The following is a 20,192-nucleotide window of genomic DNA, read 5'->3' on the forward strand; positions in this document are numbered from 1 at the left end:
AGCATCATATTCCATTATATGGGGGGAGATTCACTGATCCTTGATATCTTTGAAAGGACGATGTTACCGGTACCAATATAGATACTACACACATATCTGTATTATATTCCAGACCTGCACTCACAATAAAGTGAAGTGTTAGAGGGAACAATAAGTACGTTTGTGCACAGATGAGCTCCTATAATACTGGGATAAGCAGTTACTCTGCAGTGGGACTGTCTTAAGGCCCTTGTGCACTACGCGAGTGGAATTCCACTTGCAGCAGAACCCCATTGATCTCAATAAGATTTCCCTACACTGTGCACACTACAGAAGTTCCGTAGCGAAATTTCCAGTAATCATGGTCATTCTTTCACCAAAAGTGCATTGCAGTCAATGGGATGGCACTTAAAGGGGTACTCCGCCCCTAGACATCTTATCCCCTATTCCAAAGGATAGGGGATAAGATGTCTGATCGCGTGGGTCCCGCCAATGGGGACCCGCGCGATCTCCCTGCTGCACCTGGAGTTCGTTTAGAGCATCGGGTGTAGTGCCTGAGGTTCGTGACATCATGACCACGCTCCACTCGTGATGTCACGACCTGCATTGAAGGGACGTGGCTGTGAAATCACAAGCGTGGTGTGTCCGTGATGTCACGAGCCTCCGCACCGCATCGCCAGTCATCCGGTGAAGTTTTCTCCGTGCACTTGATGACTTGGGTGCCACAGCCGAGATCTCGGGGGTCCCGCCACTGGGAAAAAGGGTAATATGTCTAGGGGTGGAGTACCCCTTTAATGCCATAACCGCCGTTAAGTGCCGATTCCGCAAGAGGTTACTGCAAGCGGAATTTCACAATTGAAAAATTTGAAGCGGAATTTGCATAGTGTGCATGGACCCTAAAATTCCAAGTTTAAGAGTTTCTATTTGTCTTCCTTGTCTTCGGCGTTCGTCAGCAGGTGAGGCGTCCTGCGCCCTTCACAGTCTTTTCTTCATTTCGCGGCCCACAGAAGGGAGAAGCTCCAGGGATTCTGACAAGGAAAGAGAAAAAGCAGCAAATCACAATCATTTCCTTCCACATCAGGAAACAGCAAACGCAAATCCCACAGGAGCCACAATCTGCTGCACCGGCTCATTGTGAAATTACTGCAGCGACAGGAAGGTCGGAAATCAGTCAGATTGCTTCTCCCACAAATACTGCTTCTCTTTATATCAGTAAAATCATCATATTCTGAACATATCTGATAATGTACAACAATCCAGAAGAGTCTTTAATGCATTAAAGGGACGGCCACTGTTAATAAGGGAGCACAGCGAGACAGCAGGTCCGACACCGTATGAGGCAAAATGTCACCTAGGTTACCTGGAGTAATGAAAGGAGAGTTCACATGAATGGTAGAAGAAAAACAAATGGGGTATATTGTGGATCATATTATGGAGGTTATTATAGGAGGAGCCATATTGGGAATAATATAGAAGGAACAATAATGGAGGGGGGGTCATGTAGGAAGTATCTATTAGGGAAATGATGTAGGAAGAGCAATATTGGGGGTGGGGGGATCACGTATGAGGAATCTATTGGGGAAATGATGTAGGAGGAGCTAAATTAGGAATAATGTAGAAGGAGCTATATTGGGGATCATCTTGGAGAAGTTATATTGAGGGAATTATGTGGGAGAAGGTACGCAATACACACAGAGCAGGATCTGGCCTCTTTGGATTCTACTTGTTATGGTCATAGTGGAAAGGGACACCTCTGGGCAAGCTGGGCTATGCAGTTCCACAGCCTTCTTACAGATCATAGGCATGAAGGGTTTCAAGAAGGTCTCTGTCTCGATGGGCTGGAGAAGGCCTACTGCAGTATGTAGGTGTGGGCAGGGCGGTGTGAATGTAGAGGTAGCCAACACAAAAATAACTGTAACAATAATCACATTTTTTCTTCTTGACCACAGAAGTTTCTGGCACAATAGGGACGCCCTTAACTTATTGGTCTGTCTTTGCTCAGCCACGTGGTAAGGGTTAAGATCACTCACAGTCCCAATAGGCAATTCTCCTCAAAAGGATCACAGGATTTGGCTCCAATGGGCTGTTAGGGGATTACTCCTATTACGTGTAGTTACTTGACTTTTCTACAGTTCCCAGCTGCGGGGTATAGAATTTTTAGCCACTCATTATTAACTAGGCCTGGCCAGAAACCCATTAGGTCCTGAATTTCAACAAGGCTCTTGTATTCAGTAAATTATCATTGCTGAATAATATTAGTTCTCTTGCCAATAGACTTAAATTATATCTGGTGGAATACTTCAGTTAGGATAGGACTGGAAATGGGTATTTAGCTCTCTGTGCCGTGGTTTAGCCCCCATACCGCTTAAGGGTTTGCATATTCATAGCTATATTAGGGTTATTATGTATGAGGAGATAGAGATATACAGTCATGGCCGTAAATGTTGGCACACCTGAAATTTTTCTAGAAAATGAAGTAGTTCTTACATAAAAGGCTTGCAATAACACATGTTTTGCTATACACATGTTTATTCCTTTTTGTGTGTATTGGAACTAAACCAAAAAGGGAGGAAAAAAAGCAAATTTGACATAATGTCACACCAAACTCCAAAAATGGACTGGACAAAATTATTGGCACCCTTTCAAAATTGCGGAAAAATAGAATTGTTTCAAGCATGTGATTCTCCTTTAAACTCACCTGGGGTAAGTTACGGGTGTGGGCAATATAAAAATCACACCTGAAAGCAGATACAAAGGAGAGAAGTTCACTTAGTCTTTGCATTGTGTGTCTGTGTGTGCCATACTAAGCATGGACAACAGAAAGAGGAGAAGAGAACTGTCCAAGGACTTGAAAATCTAAATTGTGGGAAAATATCAACAATCTCAAGGTCACAAGTCCATCTCCAGAGATGTAGATTTGCCTTTGTCCACAGTGCGCAACATTATCAAGAGGTTTGCAACCCATGGCAGTGTAGCTAATCTCCCTGGGTGTGGACGGAAGAGAAAAGTTGATGAAAGGTGTCAACGCAGGATAGTCCGGATGGTGGATAAGCAGCCCCAAACAAGTTCCAAAGATATTCAAGCTGTCCTCCCGGCTCTGGGAGCATCAGTGTCAGCACAATCTATCTGTCGACATTTAAATGAAATGAAACGCTATGGCAGGAGACCCAGGAGGACCCCACTGCTGACACAGAGACATAAAAAAACAAGACTACATTTTGCCAAAATGAACTTGGGTAAGCCAAAATCATTCTGGGAAAACGTCTTGTGGACAGGTGAGACCAACATAGAGCTTTTTGGTAAAGCACATCATTCTACTGTTTATCAAAAACAGAATGAGGCCTACAAAGAAAAGAACACAGTACCTACAGTACCTACAGTGAAATATGGTGCAAGGCATCATGAAATATGAGGATTACCAACAGATTTTGGGTTGCACTGTGCAGTCCAGTGTCAGAAAGCTGGGTTTGCGTCCGAGATCTTGGGTCTTCCAGCAGGACAATGACCCCAAGCATACGTCAAAAAGCCCCCAGAAATGGATGGCAACAAAGCGCTGGAGAGTTCTGAAGTGGCAGCAATGAGTCCAGATCTAAATCCCATTGAACACCTGTGGAGAGATCTTAAAATTGCTGTTGGGAAAAGGCCCCTTCCAATAAGAGAGACCTGGAGCAGTTTGCAAAGGAAGAGTGGTCCAACATTCCGACTGAGAGGTGTAAGAAGCTTATTGATGGTTATAGGAAACCACTGATTTCAGTTATTTTTTCCAAAGGGTGTGCAACCAAGTATTAAGTTAAGGGTGCCAATAATTTTGTCCCGCCCATTTTTGGAGTTTGGTGACATTATGTCCAATTTGCTTTTTTTCCTCCTTTTTTGGTTTAGTTCCAATACACACAAGGGGAATAAACATGTGTATAGCAAAACACGTGTTACTGCAATCCTTTTCTGTGAGAAATACTTCCTTTTCTAGAAACATTTCAGGGGTACCAACATTTACAGCCATGACTGTAGATATATAGATAGAGATTATATATATATATATATATATACATATATATATACACACAGTATATAGATAGAGATTAGATAGATATATAGATAGAGATTAGATAGATAGATATATAGCTAGAGAGAGAGAGAAGCTAAATTGAGGTAATCATGTAGCAGGAGGAGTTATAATGGGGGAACAATCGGCACTTATCTTGTGTGTGGCTTGGGCAGCCAGGAGAGAAGGTGCTCGCAGACTTGGTTGTCAAAACGCTGCTCTAAAACCTAAATTCTAGACCCATATCAAGGGGAGCCACATAGCCTAGTAGGGAGTATCCCAAGCTGGTCACTCATAAGGTGGGCCCATGGTAAATCTGGAGCTTATGTTTTATACTCCAATCACCACTGGAACTTTACCATTCTGCTGGTGCATTGTGGGAGAGCAGATCCCATCCTCACTGAATCAAGTTGTAAATTCATATATAACCAGCAGAATTATAAATGCAGCTCTGGATGTGATAAGTGTATACAGTTGTGCTCAAAAGTTTGCAGGAATTGTGACATTTTGGCATTGACTTATAAAACATGGCTGATCATGCAAACTGTCTTTTATTTAAGAATAGTGATTATATAAAGCCATTTATTGTCACATAGTCGTTTGGCTTCTTTTTAACCCCTAGAGGACACAGGATATAATTGTACATCATGGTATCCGACTACTTAGCGCTCCAAGACTTACCTTTACTCTATGTTCATGAAGTGAGCGCAGGACCTTCACTCGATTCATTGATGGCGGGACTACAAGTGGTGGACGTTAGTGATCCGGCTGATGTCCACCATTAACCCTTTTGATGTCGTGATCAACGAAACGGCATCTAAAGGATGATCAGAGCCTCTAAAATGCGATTGTGTGTATGTGTGGGGGAATGTTGGGTTAAAATGGCAGTCGGAGTCCCCCCACTGGCTAAGGCAGACTCTATTAGTAGAGCACCATTATCACTGAGCATTTCACTGAACAATGTAAGCAATCGATTGCTTACAATAGTCCCATCGGAAGACTTAAAAAGTGTAAATTAAAAAATGTTTTTCAAAATATAAATAGGTCCTCCCCTAATATAAATTTAAATCACCCCTTCTCCCATTTTAAACAAAAAAAAATTCCGAACTATTAAAATATGATGTTAGTGATCCCATGCAGCAAATGGCGTAAATGTTTATATAAAAATAAAAACAAAAAGATTTTTGGTCACATCATATATGAGTAAAAAAGAAATAATGTTATTTAAAAAAAATCCCAATGGATACCCTCACACAGTACTATATATGGAAAAATAAATCTACAGGGGTCAAAAAGGGACAATTTTAACCCCTTAAGGACATAGCGTTTTTCTGTTTTTGCACTTCTGTTTATTTCTCTTTACCTTTTAAAAATTAGAACCCTTTCAGTTTTGCACCAAAAAATCCATATGATGGTTTATTTTTTGCGCCACCAATTCTACTTTGTAACAACATCAGTCATTTTACCTAAAAATCTATGGCAAAACAAAAAAAAAATCATTGTGCGACAAAATTGAAGAAAAAAACACACCATTTTGTAACTTTTGGAGGCTTCTGTTTCTATGAAATAAATTTTTTGGTAAAATTGACACCTTATCTTTATTCTGTAGGTCCATACGATTAAAATGATTCCCTACTTATATAGGTTTGATTTTGTCGTACTTCTGGAAAAAATCATAACTACATGCAGGAAAATGTATATGTTTAAAATTGTCATATTCTGACCACTTTAACTTTTTTATATTTCTGCGTACGGTGTGGTATGAGTTCTCATTTTTTGCGCCGTGATATGAAGTTTTTAGCGGTACCATTTTTGTATTGATCTGACTTTTTGATCGCTTTTAATTCATTTTTTCATTACATAAAAAGTGAACAAAATATGCTATTTTGAACTTTGGAATTTTTTTCCTCATACAGATCAATGTGGTTTCATAGAACCACATTGATCTGTGTACTCTGTGCTCGATTGATAAAGCCTGGTCCTGCCAGGCTTTATCATTCACAGTGCAGCAGCCAGCATGGAAGGAGACGTAAGCCCTCCGGCTACCTCAGCAGTGGATCGCCCCCCCTCCCCCCGCGATCGCGCTGCGGGTGGGTGATCCACCCCACTAGACCACCAGGGATGGTTTAAATGTCCATTTAGATGCCGCTGTCAACTTTGATAGCTGCGATCTAAGGGGTTAATAGCCGGCCGCGGCAATCGTCGCATGTTGGCTATTAACGCCGGCCCCTAGCTACTCTCAAATCAAGCCCGCGCCATGCAATGGTTGCCGTCTCAGGACAAGCTAGCTCGTCCTTAGACAACAACCGGTTAAACAGACTTTTGTTTAAAAAGTTTCATTTTTTTAATGTAGTATGATAATAGAAAAGTATGTAAATATTGGTATCGTTTTAATCGTATTGACCTACAGAATAAAGAGCACATGTCAGTTTTACCGTAAATATAAAAATTAAATCATCTTAATTGCCCTGATTAAAAGTTTATATACGCTTGAATGTTTGACCTTGATATAGACACACAAAATGACACACACTGATAAAAATAACAATTAAAGTTTATTTACCTGTGGTTTTTTCACTTGTAATTATGTAATGTAATTATGTAATTAAGTGTGTACACTGAGCAGGCTAGATACTGAGCAATGGGGAGCAGAACAGAGCTGTCAATAGACCTGCCTAACAAGTTAACAGAACTTTATAAAAATAGAAAAGGATAAAAAGAAAAAAAAGAAAAAAAAACACATATCCAAAACTTTGAATGGTCACTCTCATTAAAACTAATTTTTGCTATTGCACTCCTTATGGTAAATGAAAAATATTTCTAATATACTATGTTTAAAAAAAATGAAGTTTTCTATGTTTTATTTGTGCTTAAAAAAGCTCAAGAGCACATTTTCCCCCACCTCATACACAGACTTTGGACCAAAGTCCAAACACAGGAAGTGCAGCCTGGAGTGCTGAGGGTGTGTGTCCAACCAACAGCATATGGCAGTTGAGAGGAGCTATGATTGGATGAGGCTGGACACACCCCCCTCTGCACTCCAGGCTGCACTTTCTGTGTTTGGACTTCTATCCAAAGTCTGTGTATGAGATGGAGGAAAATGTGCTCTTGAGCTTTTGTAAACACAAATAAAACATAGAAAACTTCATTTTTTTTAAACAAAGTATATTAGAAATATTTTTAAGGAGTGCAATAGCAAAAATTAGTTTTAATGAGAGTTACCCTTTAAACATGCCAGTCAGTACTGTTCAATCACATGGGGATCTCTTCAGAGAAATACAGGCTGCTCTAGAAAAAAAAAATCAATGGAGGGGATATACAAAGGATTTTGCACCTTTATTGTGTATTTTACAACTTATTTCATTAAAAAGTGCTGCACACCCTTTGTGCCAAGTTTTATTTTGTATTTTTTTGTTAGAGAAATGGGGATTAAGATGTGTTAAATATTTGTACTCTTAGGGGGAGATTTATCAAAACCCGTGCAGAGGAAGAGTGGTGCAGTTGCCCATGTTGCAACCTGTCAGATAACTTCTTTCATTTTTAAAGAGGCCTGGGAAATGTGAAAGAAGCAATCTCATTGGTTGCTATGGGCAACTACACCCCTCTCTCTACACTGGTTTTGATAAATCTCCCACTATGGGTGCGTTCACACACTAGTAACTAGCAGCGGGTTTCCCGCTGTGAGTTACGCTACCATTCATTTGAATGGGTCCACGGACAGTCCGCAAATCTGACACTATTGAGGACAGTCTGTGGACCCATTTAAATCAATGGTAGCGTAACTCGCAGCGGGATTCCTGCAGCGGGAAACCCGCTGCTAGTAATAGTGTGTGAACGCGTGTGTGAACATTTTTGGCTTAAACTAAGCCAACTAATAGATGCAGCAGATTTTAAACAGCCCAAGTCAATAATAAAAGCCAGTTTCTGATTATCTCCCCCAGTGTGGTTGTTTAATAGAGCACAATGCGACATAAGTTATGCATAGGACCCTAAGCACAAGGCCAAGTTGACCCTTGTAGTGGTTAACTCAGAAAAATGTAAAGGTTCTTGAGTGGCCATCACAGTCTCTTGACCTTAATATCATTGAGCCACTCTAAAGAGATCTCGAAAGTGTACTTCATGCAAGATGACCAAAGACTTTGCATGACCTGAAGCCATTTTGCCAAGACGAATGGGCAGCTATACCACCGGCAAATATACGGGGCCTCATAGACAACTATTACAAAATGCTGAACGCTGTTATTGATGCTAAAATGGACGATTGATAGTATTAACACAGTATTTTGAGCCCAACTGTAGGACAAGAAGTTATTACATATCCTTTAATGCCAGTGAGGCCTGAGAACAAAGCCAACATTGGGGTATGAGAGGAAAGTTATAATTGGGGACATCACCTCAGATTTATGGAGTGTCAGGCCCGGCCAGGGCTCGTATAACTCCTCTTCAGGGAATGATCAGCATATTTTCTGCAGAAACAGTTAATTTCCACAGAACGCTTCCCCCTCACCCGAGTCACCCTGACAAGCACAGCTGCGGAATCCGCAAGCACTGCCTGCCCAGTCCTGCGTTGGCCGGGAAATCAGCGACTGCCCGAGTTGCTATGTTAATTGCAGGCTCATTTGCATTTAAATTAGGGTTATTCTCTAATTACTGCTCAGCGTGCAGCGACGGAGAGGCGAGGGCGCCGCTCTTCACTCCACTGTTAACCTAAATTCACAGCTACAAAGACCTGCAAAGAACCCGCTAATCCTTGATGTAGGGGGGCACAGAGTAGGCTGGGGTGGGGGCTCACAGGCAGGGAGCCGGCGTGGTATACAACTGCCACTGACAGCCACTCACTGCTGTACAGCATAGAGATCAGTAGGGTGATGAAGATATAGGTGATGATGGGGGTCATCAAGAAGATGATAGGGGTGATGATGGAAAAGTTGAAAGGGGTGATGAAGATGATGGTGGTGAGGAAGAAGATGATGGTGATGAAGATACTGATGCTGGTGATGGAGAATATGATGGCGATGATGAAAAAGATGATGGTGGGAAAGATGATGTTGATGATGGCGATGAACATAAAGATGATGGTGTTGGAGAATATGTTGGGATTATGAAGAAGATAATGTGATGAAGAAGATGGGAGAGGTGATGATGAGTAAGATGGCTCTTTTCCTTTAAATTAGGAAATCCCCAGTAAATTTCAGCACTGGATACGTCACTTTCTCAAAAGGGATTCTCCAGGATTACAGAAATATATCTACCTTCTTCCTGAAAAAGCTCCACTCTCATTCTCAGTCTGTGTGTGGTATTGCAGCTCAGTTCCATTGAAGTGAATAGAGCTGAGCTGTAATGCCACACACAACCTGAGGACAGGTGTTGCACAGTTTTTTGAAGAAAGCAGCCATGTATAGTCACCATGCGGGTTGTAACTCACCTACCCCAAAACTCCTGATCTACCAGGTTACAAAGCAATGTTGTTTTAGTTCTGTACATGTGCTGTTCATGACTCCAGAAGAGATGGGTGACTACCTCTGTGGACTGTAGTGTCGGCCATATTAGTTGTCAAAAAAGCAACTAAGGGACAAGTGGTGAAGTTATTTAACCCCTTAAGGACCAAGGACGTACCGGTACGTCCTTGGTCCTGCTCTCCTGATATAACGCGGGGTTACACAATAACCCCGCGTCATATCACGGTGGGCCCGGCGTCATAGTGAAGCCGGGACCTGCCTCTAATAGCGTGCAGCACCGATCGCGGCGCCGCGCGCTATTAACCCTTTAGCCGCGCGCTCAGAGCTGAGCCGCGTGGCTAAAAGCGAAAGTTGCCGGCTAGCTCAGTGGGCTGTTCGGGATAGCCGCGGCGAAATCGCGGCATTCCGAACAGCTTACAGGACAGCGGGAGGGCCACTACCTGCCTCCTCGTTGTCCGATCGCCGAATGACTGCTCAGTGCCTGAGATCCAGGCATGAGCAGTCATGCGGCAGAATCGTCGATCACTGGTTTCCTATGAGAAACCAGTGATCAATGATGAAGATCAGTGTGTGCAGTGTTATAGGTCCCTATGGGACCTATAACACTGCAAAAAAAAAAAAGTGAAAAAAAAAAGTGAATAAAGATCATTTAACTCCTTCTCTATTTAAAGTTTGAATCACCCCACTTTTCCAATAAAAAAAAAACACAGTGTAAATAAAAATAAAAATAACATATATGGTATCACCGCGTGCGGAAATGTCCGAATTATAAAAATATATCATTAATTAAACCGCTCGGTCAATGGCGTGCGTGCAAAAAAATTCCAAAGTCCAAAATAGTGCATTTTTGGTCACTTTTTATATAATTTAAAAATGAATAAAAAGCGATCAATAAGTCCTATCAATGCAAAAATGGTACCGTTAAAAACTTCAGATCACGGCGCAAAAAATTAGCCCTCATACCGCCCCATACACGGAAAAATAAAAAAGTTATAGGGGTTAAAAGATGACAATTTTAAACGTATTAATTTTCCTGCATGTAGTTATGATTTTTTCCAGAAGTCCGACAAAATCAAAGCTATATAAGTAGGGGATCATTTTAATCGTATGGACCTACAGAATAAAGATAAGGTGTCATTTTTACCGAAAAATGTACTACGTAGAAACGGAAGCCCCCAAAAGTTACAAAACTGCATTTTTTTCCAATTTTGTCGCACAATGATTTTTCCGTTTCACCGTAGATTTTTGGGCAAAATGACTGACGTCATTACAAAGTAGAATTGGTGGCGCAAAAAATAAGCCATCATATGGATTTTTAGGTGCAAAATTGAAAGAGTTATGATTTTTTAAAGGCAAGGAGCAAAAAACGAAAATGCAAAAACGGAAAAAACCCCGGTCCTTAAGGGGTTAAATAGCTGTCCCCTGACCTTTTTTTTTTTTATTTTTTTTTATAAATGTCTCCTCTATATTCTGGAGGTCTACGGGAGCATCAGTGCTTAAAGAGCAAGGGGCCTAGGTTCACATCCCACCAGGGGCCACAGATAAATGTGCTTTCTCCACATGTTCTTGTGGATAGTGGATGATGGGAGTGGCACACTGTCTATGTGATAGGGAGATTAGATTGTGAGCTCCTGGGATCAGGGATGTTGTGTGTGAAATGGAACTCCCAGGTTCAGGGCTGTATGGGATAGTACTTTGTGTGTGAGAGATGAAGATTAGATTGTAAATTCTTTGGGTCAGGGATGATGGGAGTGACATGTGGTAGCCACGAGGTGTTAGGAGAAATACCTTATCACTTTGTGACGCCAGGGATTCATTATCCTATACACTGTCCGAGGTTGGAGACAGCTTCTCCTGGGCCAGACACGGGGAGTAAATGAACACACTGACATCAGGTTACGGATAACTGTCTTTACTGAGCAGGGGGCAGATGGTATTACACGGACAGTATGGTTCAGAGTGAGAGGGTGCAGCGTTACCTCTTGGGAGCCCTGTTGCCTTGCTGGTTGTGGTGCTTTCACCAAATGAATTGATACTGACTTGAAATAGTAGATGATTGATCCTGGTAGCCCGAGTTCTATCAAGGTGTCTTAGCTTTCTCCACCAGGGCATGAACTTCCACCGTGCGGGCGATCCTTGCAGAATGACCGGATAAAGTAGATTTGATCTGGGCCTTCCCTTAGAGCACACAACACACCTTACACCTTTACCACACTTGCTCTGCTCTCAGCTCTAGACTGAACTGGGGCAACTCCTCCCCCACTACACTATATGGGCAAGAATTTAGGGGTTCCCATTGGCAGGCAGCGTCACATGGGGTACACTGCTCCTCTGCTTAAGGGTACAGTAACATATAAACAACATACATAGCAGGGCCGGACTGGCCATCGGGCACACCAGTCCGGGCCGTCCTCCTGCCCTGTACAGTAACACGGGCCAGACTGGCAACCAGGAAATATCCCAGTTCGGCCGCTAGCCCTGTCGGCCGGCCGGGCTGGTAGTGCGAGAGCCTGGCGCCGGAGCGAGAGGCAGAGAGTAAAAATGCTCGCCCTCTGGCTCCCATTCTTTTGCCTAGCATTTGCTCTCCGGCTCACCTGTTATTGCTCTGCTCCCAAATAAGAGCCAGCGCAGCTACGCGTGGCGGCGGGCCGCTGCGTAATGATGCTTGCTCACATCCCGATCCCAGAATTCAAGGGCCTAATCTGGGGGTACTACCTACCTATTGGGGGGGGGGGGTTAATCTGGGGCTACGGGCTACTACTTGCCTACTGGGGGGGTCTTATCTGGGGGTACTACCTGCCTACTGGGGGGGAGGAGTCTAATCTGGGGTACTACCTGCCTAATGGGGGGGGGGTGTAATCTGGGGGTACTACCTGCCTACTGGGGGAGGGGTTATTCTGGGGGTACTACCTGCCAACTGGGGGGGTCTAATCTGGGGATACTACCTGCCTACTGGGGGGGGGGGTCTAATCTGGGGGTACTGCCTGTCTATTGAGGGGGGGGGGCTAATCTGGCATTACTACTACCTGTCTACTGGGGGAGGGTCTAATCTGGGGTTACTACTAACTGTCTACTGGGGGGGTCTAATCTGGGGGTACTACCTGCCTACGGGGGGAGGGTCTAATCTGGGGTTACTACTAACTGTCTACTAGGGGGGTCTAATCTGGGGGTACTACCTGATGAGAGTAAAACACTACAGGTATGTGGAATTCCTATCGCCCGACACCCGTGATACGCAGTTCCAGGCGCCGGGCAGGTGAATTTTTCCAGCCCTTAGCCCAACTTTGGGCAAGCAGGGCCGGACCTAACAAGCCCAGCGGGGGTCAGAAGTCTGTATGGAACAGGCTCCCGACTCGTGCCCCCGCTAATAGCCAGCATGCAGCGATCGCTGCGGCTGGCTATTAACCCTTTAGATTGCTGACAGTGGCATCTAAAGGGACATGTGAATGGTTCCAGGTGGGCTAGTGGGGTGGATCGCCCCCCTGCAGTGCGATCGTGGGGGGGGGGATGCGATCCACTATAGAGGTAACCGGAGGACTTACCTCTGTTCCCTGGTGTCCCTGGCTCTGTCATTGATAGATCCTGTCTGGACTAGGCTCTATCAATGGATTGCAGAGCACACAGATCAATGAGTTCAATAGAACTCTATTGATCTGTATGAGGAAAAATTCGAAAAAGTTCTTAATTTTTTTAAATTAGTAAAACATGACGGAAACTATACAGATCTGGTATTGCTGTAATCAGGCCGGCCTAAAGTATAAAAACAACATGTTATCTCAACCACAAAAGTTAAATGGCATAGAAAAGAAAACCAACAAATTAGCTAAATTATATTTTACTATTTCAATTTCACTTCATCGATAATATATATATATTTTTTTGGTTCGAAGAATATGTTATTGAAAAATTAAAAGGTATCATTATAGTAGGTAATTATGGCTATAATAGGGCGAGGAGGAAAACACGAGAGCGTAAAATCCCAAATTGGCCCGGACAAGTGGATCATCATGAGGGACAAGTAGATTTTGCTCCGTTTTAGTCCCGTGGACAAGTAGTTCTTTATTAGATTTTTACACCCCTGCATTATATGTGATAGATAGCATATATCATGAGCTCCTGTAGTAAGGGATAGTGGAAGTGGATAGAGAGTGATACTTTATGTTTAATAAAGAGATTAGGTGATGAGCTTCTGGGGTCAGGGATGATGGGAATGATGCATTATGTGTTATGGAGAACTTAGATCATGATTTCTTGGGGTCAGGGATAATGAGAGTGATAATGAAGAAAAGAACAAAAATGATCCAGCACTGAAGAAATTCCCAACTTTATAGAATCCTCTTTGAAAACAGCATGGCAAGATACACTTCACATGGTCTGAGCAATCTTGACGCGTTTCGAGTGCATGTGCTCTTTGACAAAATGATGAGAGTTATACATTGTGTGAGAGAGAGGGATTAGGTCACGAGCTCTTGGCGGGTCAGGGATGATAGGAGTGATACATTGCGTGAAAGAGATAGGGAGAGTAGATCATGAGCTCTTGGGGTCAGGATGATGGGAGTGATACACTGTGTGAGAGAGATAGTGAGATTAGATTGGGATCTCTGCGCGGCACCACCTATGTGACCACCATGTGAGAGCAGCAGCTGATAGGACAGCGAATGATCTCTATCCTCCATATTGTGCAGTGTGGGTGCCGGAGATGCGCCTGTGGATTAATCCTGGCTGCAGACTCATGTGACTCATTATCGATGAACATTATTCACATCTACGCCTGGAATAGTGAGGCCGCAATCCGAACTTTAATTATGTGGCATGAACGGCGTTTCGAGGAGAAAAAAAAAATACACAAGAAATAAACAGGAAATTCACAAAATCTCAACAAACACAAGAAATCCAAATTAACATGCAATAATCGTCAAGCGCGAAGCCGCCGGCACAAGACTCACGCCGAGAAGACTCTGCACGATCGGCCGTGAAGCGTGCACAGATTTGCTTTCTACAGCTGCGGGGAGTACAAGGCACAGGTCATGGGTTAAATCGATGTAAGGAGTAACTGATTGACAAGGTAACGCAGGCTCTGCTCTGGTCAATGATCGCCAGGAGTGAGGGTCCACTCGCCGCGCAACGAGCAGAGGAGACGACCGGACAAAGATGGTGGCCAGGAGGTGACTCATGGTGAAGTCTGGACTCTCATCAAGCAAGACAAATAGAGATGAGCGAACTTACAGTAAATTTGATTCGTCACGAACTTCTCGGCTCGGCAGTTGATGACTTATCCTGCATAAATTAGTTGAGCTTTCAGGTGCTCCGGTGGGCTGGAAAAGGCGGATACAGTCCTAGGAAAGAGTCTCCTAGGACTGTATCCACCTTTTCCAGCCCACCGGAGCACTGGAAAGCTGAACTAATTTATGCAGGAAAAGTCATCAACTGCCCAGCGGAGAAGTTCGTGACGAATCGAATTTACTGTAAGTTCGCTCATCTCTAAAGACAAACACTCTATGGTAATGCTCTCCAAATTGTGGATCCCCAGATGTTACAAAACAACAACTCCCAGCATGCCCGGACAGCCGTTGGCTGTCTGGGCATGCTGGGAGTTGTAGTTTTGCAACATCTGGAGGTTTGCCGTTTGTGTACCACCACTTTCTGGTTTGGGGCACAGGACTGCTCCCTGACACTTTTCAAAGAAGAGACCTATGGGCGAAAAAAACAAGCAAGTTTTAGGGTACGTTCCCACACGGCGTATTTTGCTGCGTATTTGCTGCGTATTTTGTGCTGCGTATTTTCCTACCCATTGATTTCAACAGAGAAAATAAAATACGCAGCAGCAAATACGCAGCAAATACGCCGTGTGGGAATGTACCCTTATAGAGAGTGACTATGGGAAAAAGGCTTTGGAATCTGGAGATGGTCTGGAAGCCTAAGGGTATGTTCACGCTGCACTGAATGTCTGTCCAGAAAGCACGGGTGGACATTACGCAGTTTTGAAAGTTTCGGCAGGCGCTAGGACAGCTCGGAAATGTGCCGTCTCGTAGACGACAATGCATTTCCGAGCGAAATCCGCAGAAAGAATAGACATGCCTGTTCTTCTGAGGATGCCGGAATAGGGATTCTGCCGCTGAAATTCCACCATGTGCACAGTGTAGCACAATCCTATTGATATCAATGGGACTGTAGCAGAATATCCGTGCAAAATATTCCGGCGGAATTCTGCGCAGACATTCCGACATGTGAACGTACCCTCAGGCTCAAGTTTGGAAACTGCAACAGCACCAATGGCTTCAACCAGTGAGAACATTTGACCAAACTCATAAAATGAAGTTGCAGATGAATCTTCCTTTTAAGTCCCTTTTAGATTGTGGCGGTAACTAGCGATACCGCCACTAATTACCGCTGCAATTTTATTTTTTTATAAAATTCAAATTCAATTTTTTTGGTTAAAAATTGTGCAATTTTTACAGCGGTTCCCGAAAGTAACGGTAACATTGCGGCGGTATTCAGCATAAAGAAATCCTTAAAGGAGTTATCCAGTACTTAAAGGGGTACTCCGGTGAAAAACACATTTTCAAATCAATTGGTGCCAGAAAATGATAAAAAATTGAAAATGACTTCTATTTCAAAATCTTAATCCTTCCAGTACTTATCAGTTGCTGTATATAACAGAGGAAGTTGTGTAGTTCTTTCCAGTCTGACCACAGTGCTCTCTGCTGACACCACTGTCCATGTCAGGAACTGTCCAGAGCAGGAGAAAATCCTCTTAGCAAACCTCTCCTGCTTCGGACAGTTCCTGACAAGAACAGAGGTGTCAGCAGAGAGCACTGTGGTCAGACTGAAAAGAACTACATAACTTCCTCTGGAGCATACAGCAGCTGATAAGGACTGGAAGGAGTAAGATTTTTAAATAGAAGTAATTTAAACATCTGTATAACTTTCTGGCACAGGTTTATTTGAAAACATTTGTTTTCCCCTGGAGTACCCCTTTAAGGATATATCCCCTATCCTGTGGATTAGGGATAAAGTTAAAGGGGTACTCCGGAGGAAAACATTTTATTTTATTTTTTTTTAAATCAACTGGTGCCAGAAAGATAAACAGATTTGTAAATGACTTCTATTAAAAAATCTTTACCCTTCTAGTACTCTTTAGCAGCATGTATGCTACAGAGGAAATTCTTTTCTTTTTGAATTTCTTTTTTGTCTTGTCCACAGTGCTCTCTGCTGACACCTCTGTCCGTGTCAGGAAATGTCCAGAGCAGCATATGTTTGCAATGGGGATTTTCTCCTGCTCTGGACAGTTCCTGATACGGGCATCAGGTTTTAGCAGAGAGCAATGTAGACAAAACAAAAGAATTTCAAAAAGAAAATAATTTTCTCTGTAGCATACAGCTGCTAAAAAGTACTGGAAGGGTAAATATTTTTTAATAGAAGTAAATTACAAATATGTTTAACTTTCTGGCACCAGTTGATTTAAAAAAAAAGAAAAAACGACAGAGTTAAATATATATATCAAGGTAACTGCGTTGCACGTAACCCTCGTGCCAAAAGAGTAATAAATAGTAAAATATGATGCAGGCCTTAAGATAGAAGTATATAGTACAGTGTATATTGTCACAACTAGTCTGACAATATACACTGTACTATATACATATATCTTGAGGTCTGCATGATATTTTACTATTGATTTAAAAAAAAAAAAAGTTTTCCACCGGAGTACCCACCAAGCGTTTATCCATTTTCGTTGTTTTCTCCTTACCTTTAAAAAAAAAATCATAACCCTTTCAATTTTGCATCTAAAAAACCATATGATGGCTTTTTTTTACGCCATCAATTCCACTTTGTAATGACATCAGTCATTTTACCCAGAAATATACGGGGGGGGGGCTTCCGTTTCTATTCCGTTTCCATTTTTCTGTAAGAATGACACTGGGGGACAAAACCTGTCCAGAGGAAAAGTTGCTGAGTTGCCCATAGCAACCAATCAGATCCCTTCTTTCATTTTTGTCAAGGCCTCTGCAAATTATAAGAAGCGATCTGATTGGTTGCTATGGGCAACTCAGCAACTTTTCCTCTGGACAGGTTTTAATAAATCTCCCCCACTATCTTTATTCTGTAGGTCAATACGATTAAATTGATACCCTACTTATATAAAGTGGGGATCAAAAGTTTGGGCACCCCAGGTAAAAATTTGTATTAATGTGCATAAAGAAGCCAAGGAAAGAGGAAAAAATCTCCAAAAAGCATCAAATTACAGATTAGACATTCTTATAATATGTCAACAAAAGTTAGATTTTATTTCCATCATTTACACTTTCAAAATAACCGAAAACAAAAAAATGGCGTCTGCAAAAGTTTGGGCACCCTGCAGAATTTATAGCATGCATTGTCCCCTTTGCAAAGCTGAGACCTGCCAGTGTCATGGATAGTGTTGCTCGCGAATATTCGCAATTCGAATATTATTCGCGAATATCGCATATTCGCGAATTCGCGAATTTCGCGAATATAGCGCTATATATTCGTAATTACGAATATTCGTTTTTTATTTATTTTTTTCTTCACAGTACACATCACAGTGATCACCCCTCTCTGCTTCCAGTTTGTGTGGTGTAAAGAAGGCTGTAATACTACTGTGTGAGACTGGCGCGCGAAAATTCGCATATGCTAATTTTCGCATATGCGAATTGTCGCGTATGTTAATTTTCGCATATGCGTATTTTCGCATATGCGAAAATAAAACGAGAATATAACGAATATGCGAATATTCGCGAATATATATATTCGCGAATTCGAATATGGCCTATGCCGCTCAACACTAGTCATGGATTGTTCTCAATCATCATCTGGGAAGACCAGGTGATGTCAATCTCAAAGGTTTTAAATGCCCAGACTCATCTGACCTTGCCCCAACAATCAGCACCATGGGTTCTTCTAAGCAGTTGTCTAGAAATCTGAAACTGAAAATTGTTGACGCTCACAAAGCTGGAGAAGGCTATAAGAAGATAGAAAAATGTTTTCAGATGTCAATATCCTCCGTTTCGGAATGTAATTAAGAAATGGCAGTCATCAGGAACAGTGGAAGTTAAAGCAAGATCTGGAAGACCAAGAAAAATATCAGACAGAACAGCTCGCAGGATTGTGAGAAAAACTATTCAAAACCCATGTTTGACTGCGCAATCCCTCCAGAAAGATCTGGCAGACACTGGAGTTGTGGTACACTATTCCACTATAAAGGGATACTTTTACAAATATGGTCTTCATGGAAGAGTCATCAGATGAAAACCTTTTCTACGTCCTCACCACAAAAATCAGCATTTAAACTTTGCAAATGAACATACAGACAAGCCTGATGGATTTTGCAAACAAGTTCTGTGGACCAATGAGGTTAAAATTGAACTTTTTGGCTAGAATGAGCAAAAGTAAGTTTGGAGAAGAAGGGGAACAGAATTTAATGAAAATAACCTCTGTTCAACTGTTAAGCATGTGGATTAATCATGCCTTGGGGTTGTATTGCAGCCAGTGGCACAGGGAACATCTCACGAGTAGAAGGAAAAATGGATTCAATAAAATTTCAGCAAATTTTGGATGCTAACTTGATGCCATCTGTGAAAAAGCTGAAGTTAAAGAGAGGATGGCTTCTACAAATGGATAATGATCCTAAACACACCTCGAAATCCACAGGGGATTACATCAAGAGGCATAAACTGAAGGTTTTGCCATGGCCTTCACAATCTCCTGACCACAACATAATTGAAAATCTATGGATAGACCTTAAAAGAGCAGTGCGTGACAGACAGCCCAGAAATCTCAAAGAACTGGAAGACTTTTGTAAGGAAGAATGGGCAAAGATACCTCAAACAAGAATTGAAAGACTCTTGGCTGGCTACAAAAAACGTTTACAAGCTGTGATACTTGCCAAAGGGGGAAGTACAAGAAATTAACTCTGCAGGGTGCCCAAACTTTTGCAGACGCCATTTTTTTGTTTTCTGTTATTTTGAAAGTTTAAATGATGGAAATAAAATCTAACTTTTGTTGACATATTATAAGAATGTCTAATCTGTAATTTGATGCCTTTTGGAGATTTTTCCATCTTTCCTTGGCTTCTTTATGCACATTAATACAAATTTTTACTTGGGGTGCCCAAACTTTTGATCCCTACTGTAGCTTTGATTCTGTTGAAAATTAAATTAATACATTTAAAATTGTCCTCTTCTGACCCCTAAAACTTTTTTTATATTTTGCGCCGTGATCTGAAGTTTTATTGATACCATTTTTGTTTTGATCAGACTTTTTAATCGCTTTTTATAAAAAAAATTTTATGGTGTAAAAAGTGACAAAAAAATACGCTATTTTGGACTTTGGAATTTTTTTGCATGTACGCCATTGACTGTGCGGTTTAACAATATATTTTTATAGTTCGGACATTTACACACGCTGCGATACCACATATGTTTATTTTTATTATGTTTATATGTTTTTTATATGGAGTTTGGGAAAAGTGGGGCGATTTAAACTTTTAATAAGGAAGGGGTTAAGGTATGTGTTTTTTTTACTTTTTTATTTTTAAATTTTTAATTTTTTTACACTTTTAGGAGGAATCATTTGATTCCTCATACAGATCAATGTGGTTCCATAAAACCACATTGATCTGTGTGCTCTGCGCTTGATTGATAAGGCCAGTGCAGGAGGCGGCAGTGAAGGAGAAGTGGATCCCCTGCCCCCCG

The 20,192-nt window shown here is 42.0% G+C and overlaps 1 long non-coding RNA gene across 1 annotated transcript in view; it reads right to left on the minus strand.

The window, feature by feature from the left end:
• Positions 1 to 639: 639 nt before the first annotated feature.
• The window catches only part of LOC130294020 (uncharacterized), a 38,521-nt gene continuing 18,968 nt past the window's right edge, over positions 640 to 20,192 (minus strand). Inside the window, exons 2-3 of the long non-coding RNA XR_008848358.1 lie at positions 4,703 to 4,761; positions 640 to 1,007 (exon numbers count right to left, since the gene is read on the minus strand). This is a non-coding gene — a long non-coding RNA (uncharacterized LOC130294020). The remainder of the gene's footprint in view (positions 1,008 to 4,702; positions 4,762 to 20,192) is intronic.

The sequence above is a fragment of the Hyla sarda genome, chromosome 10, assembly GCF_029499605.1.
Source record: "Hyla sarda isolate aHylSar1 chromosome 10, aHylSar1.hap1, whole genome shotgun sequence".
NCBI lineage: Eukaryota > Metazoa > Chordata > Amphibia > Anura > Hylidae > Hyla > Hyla sarda.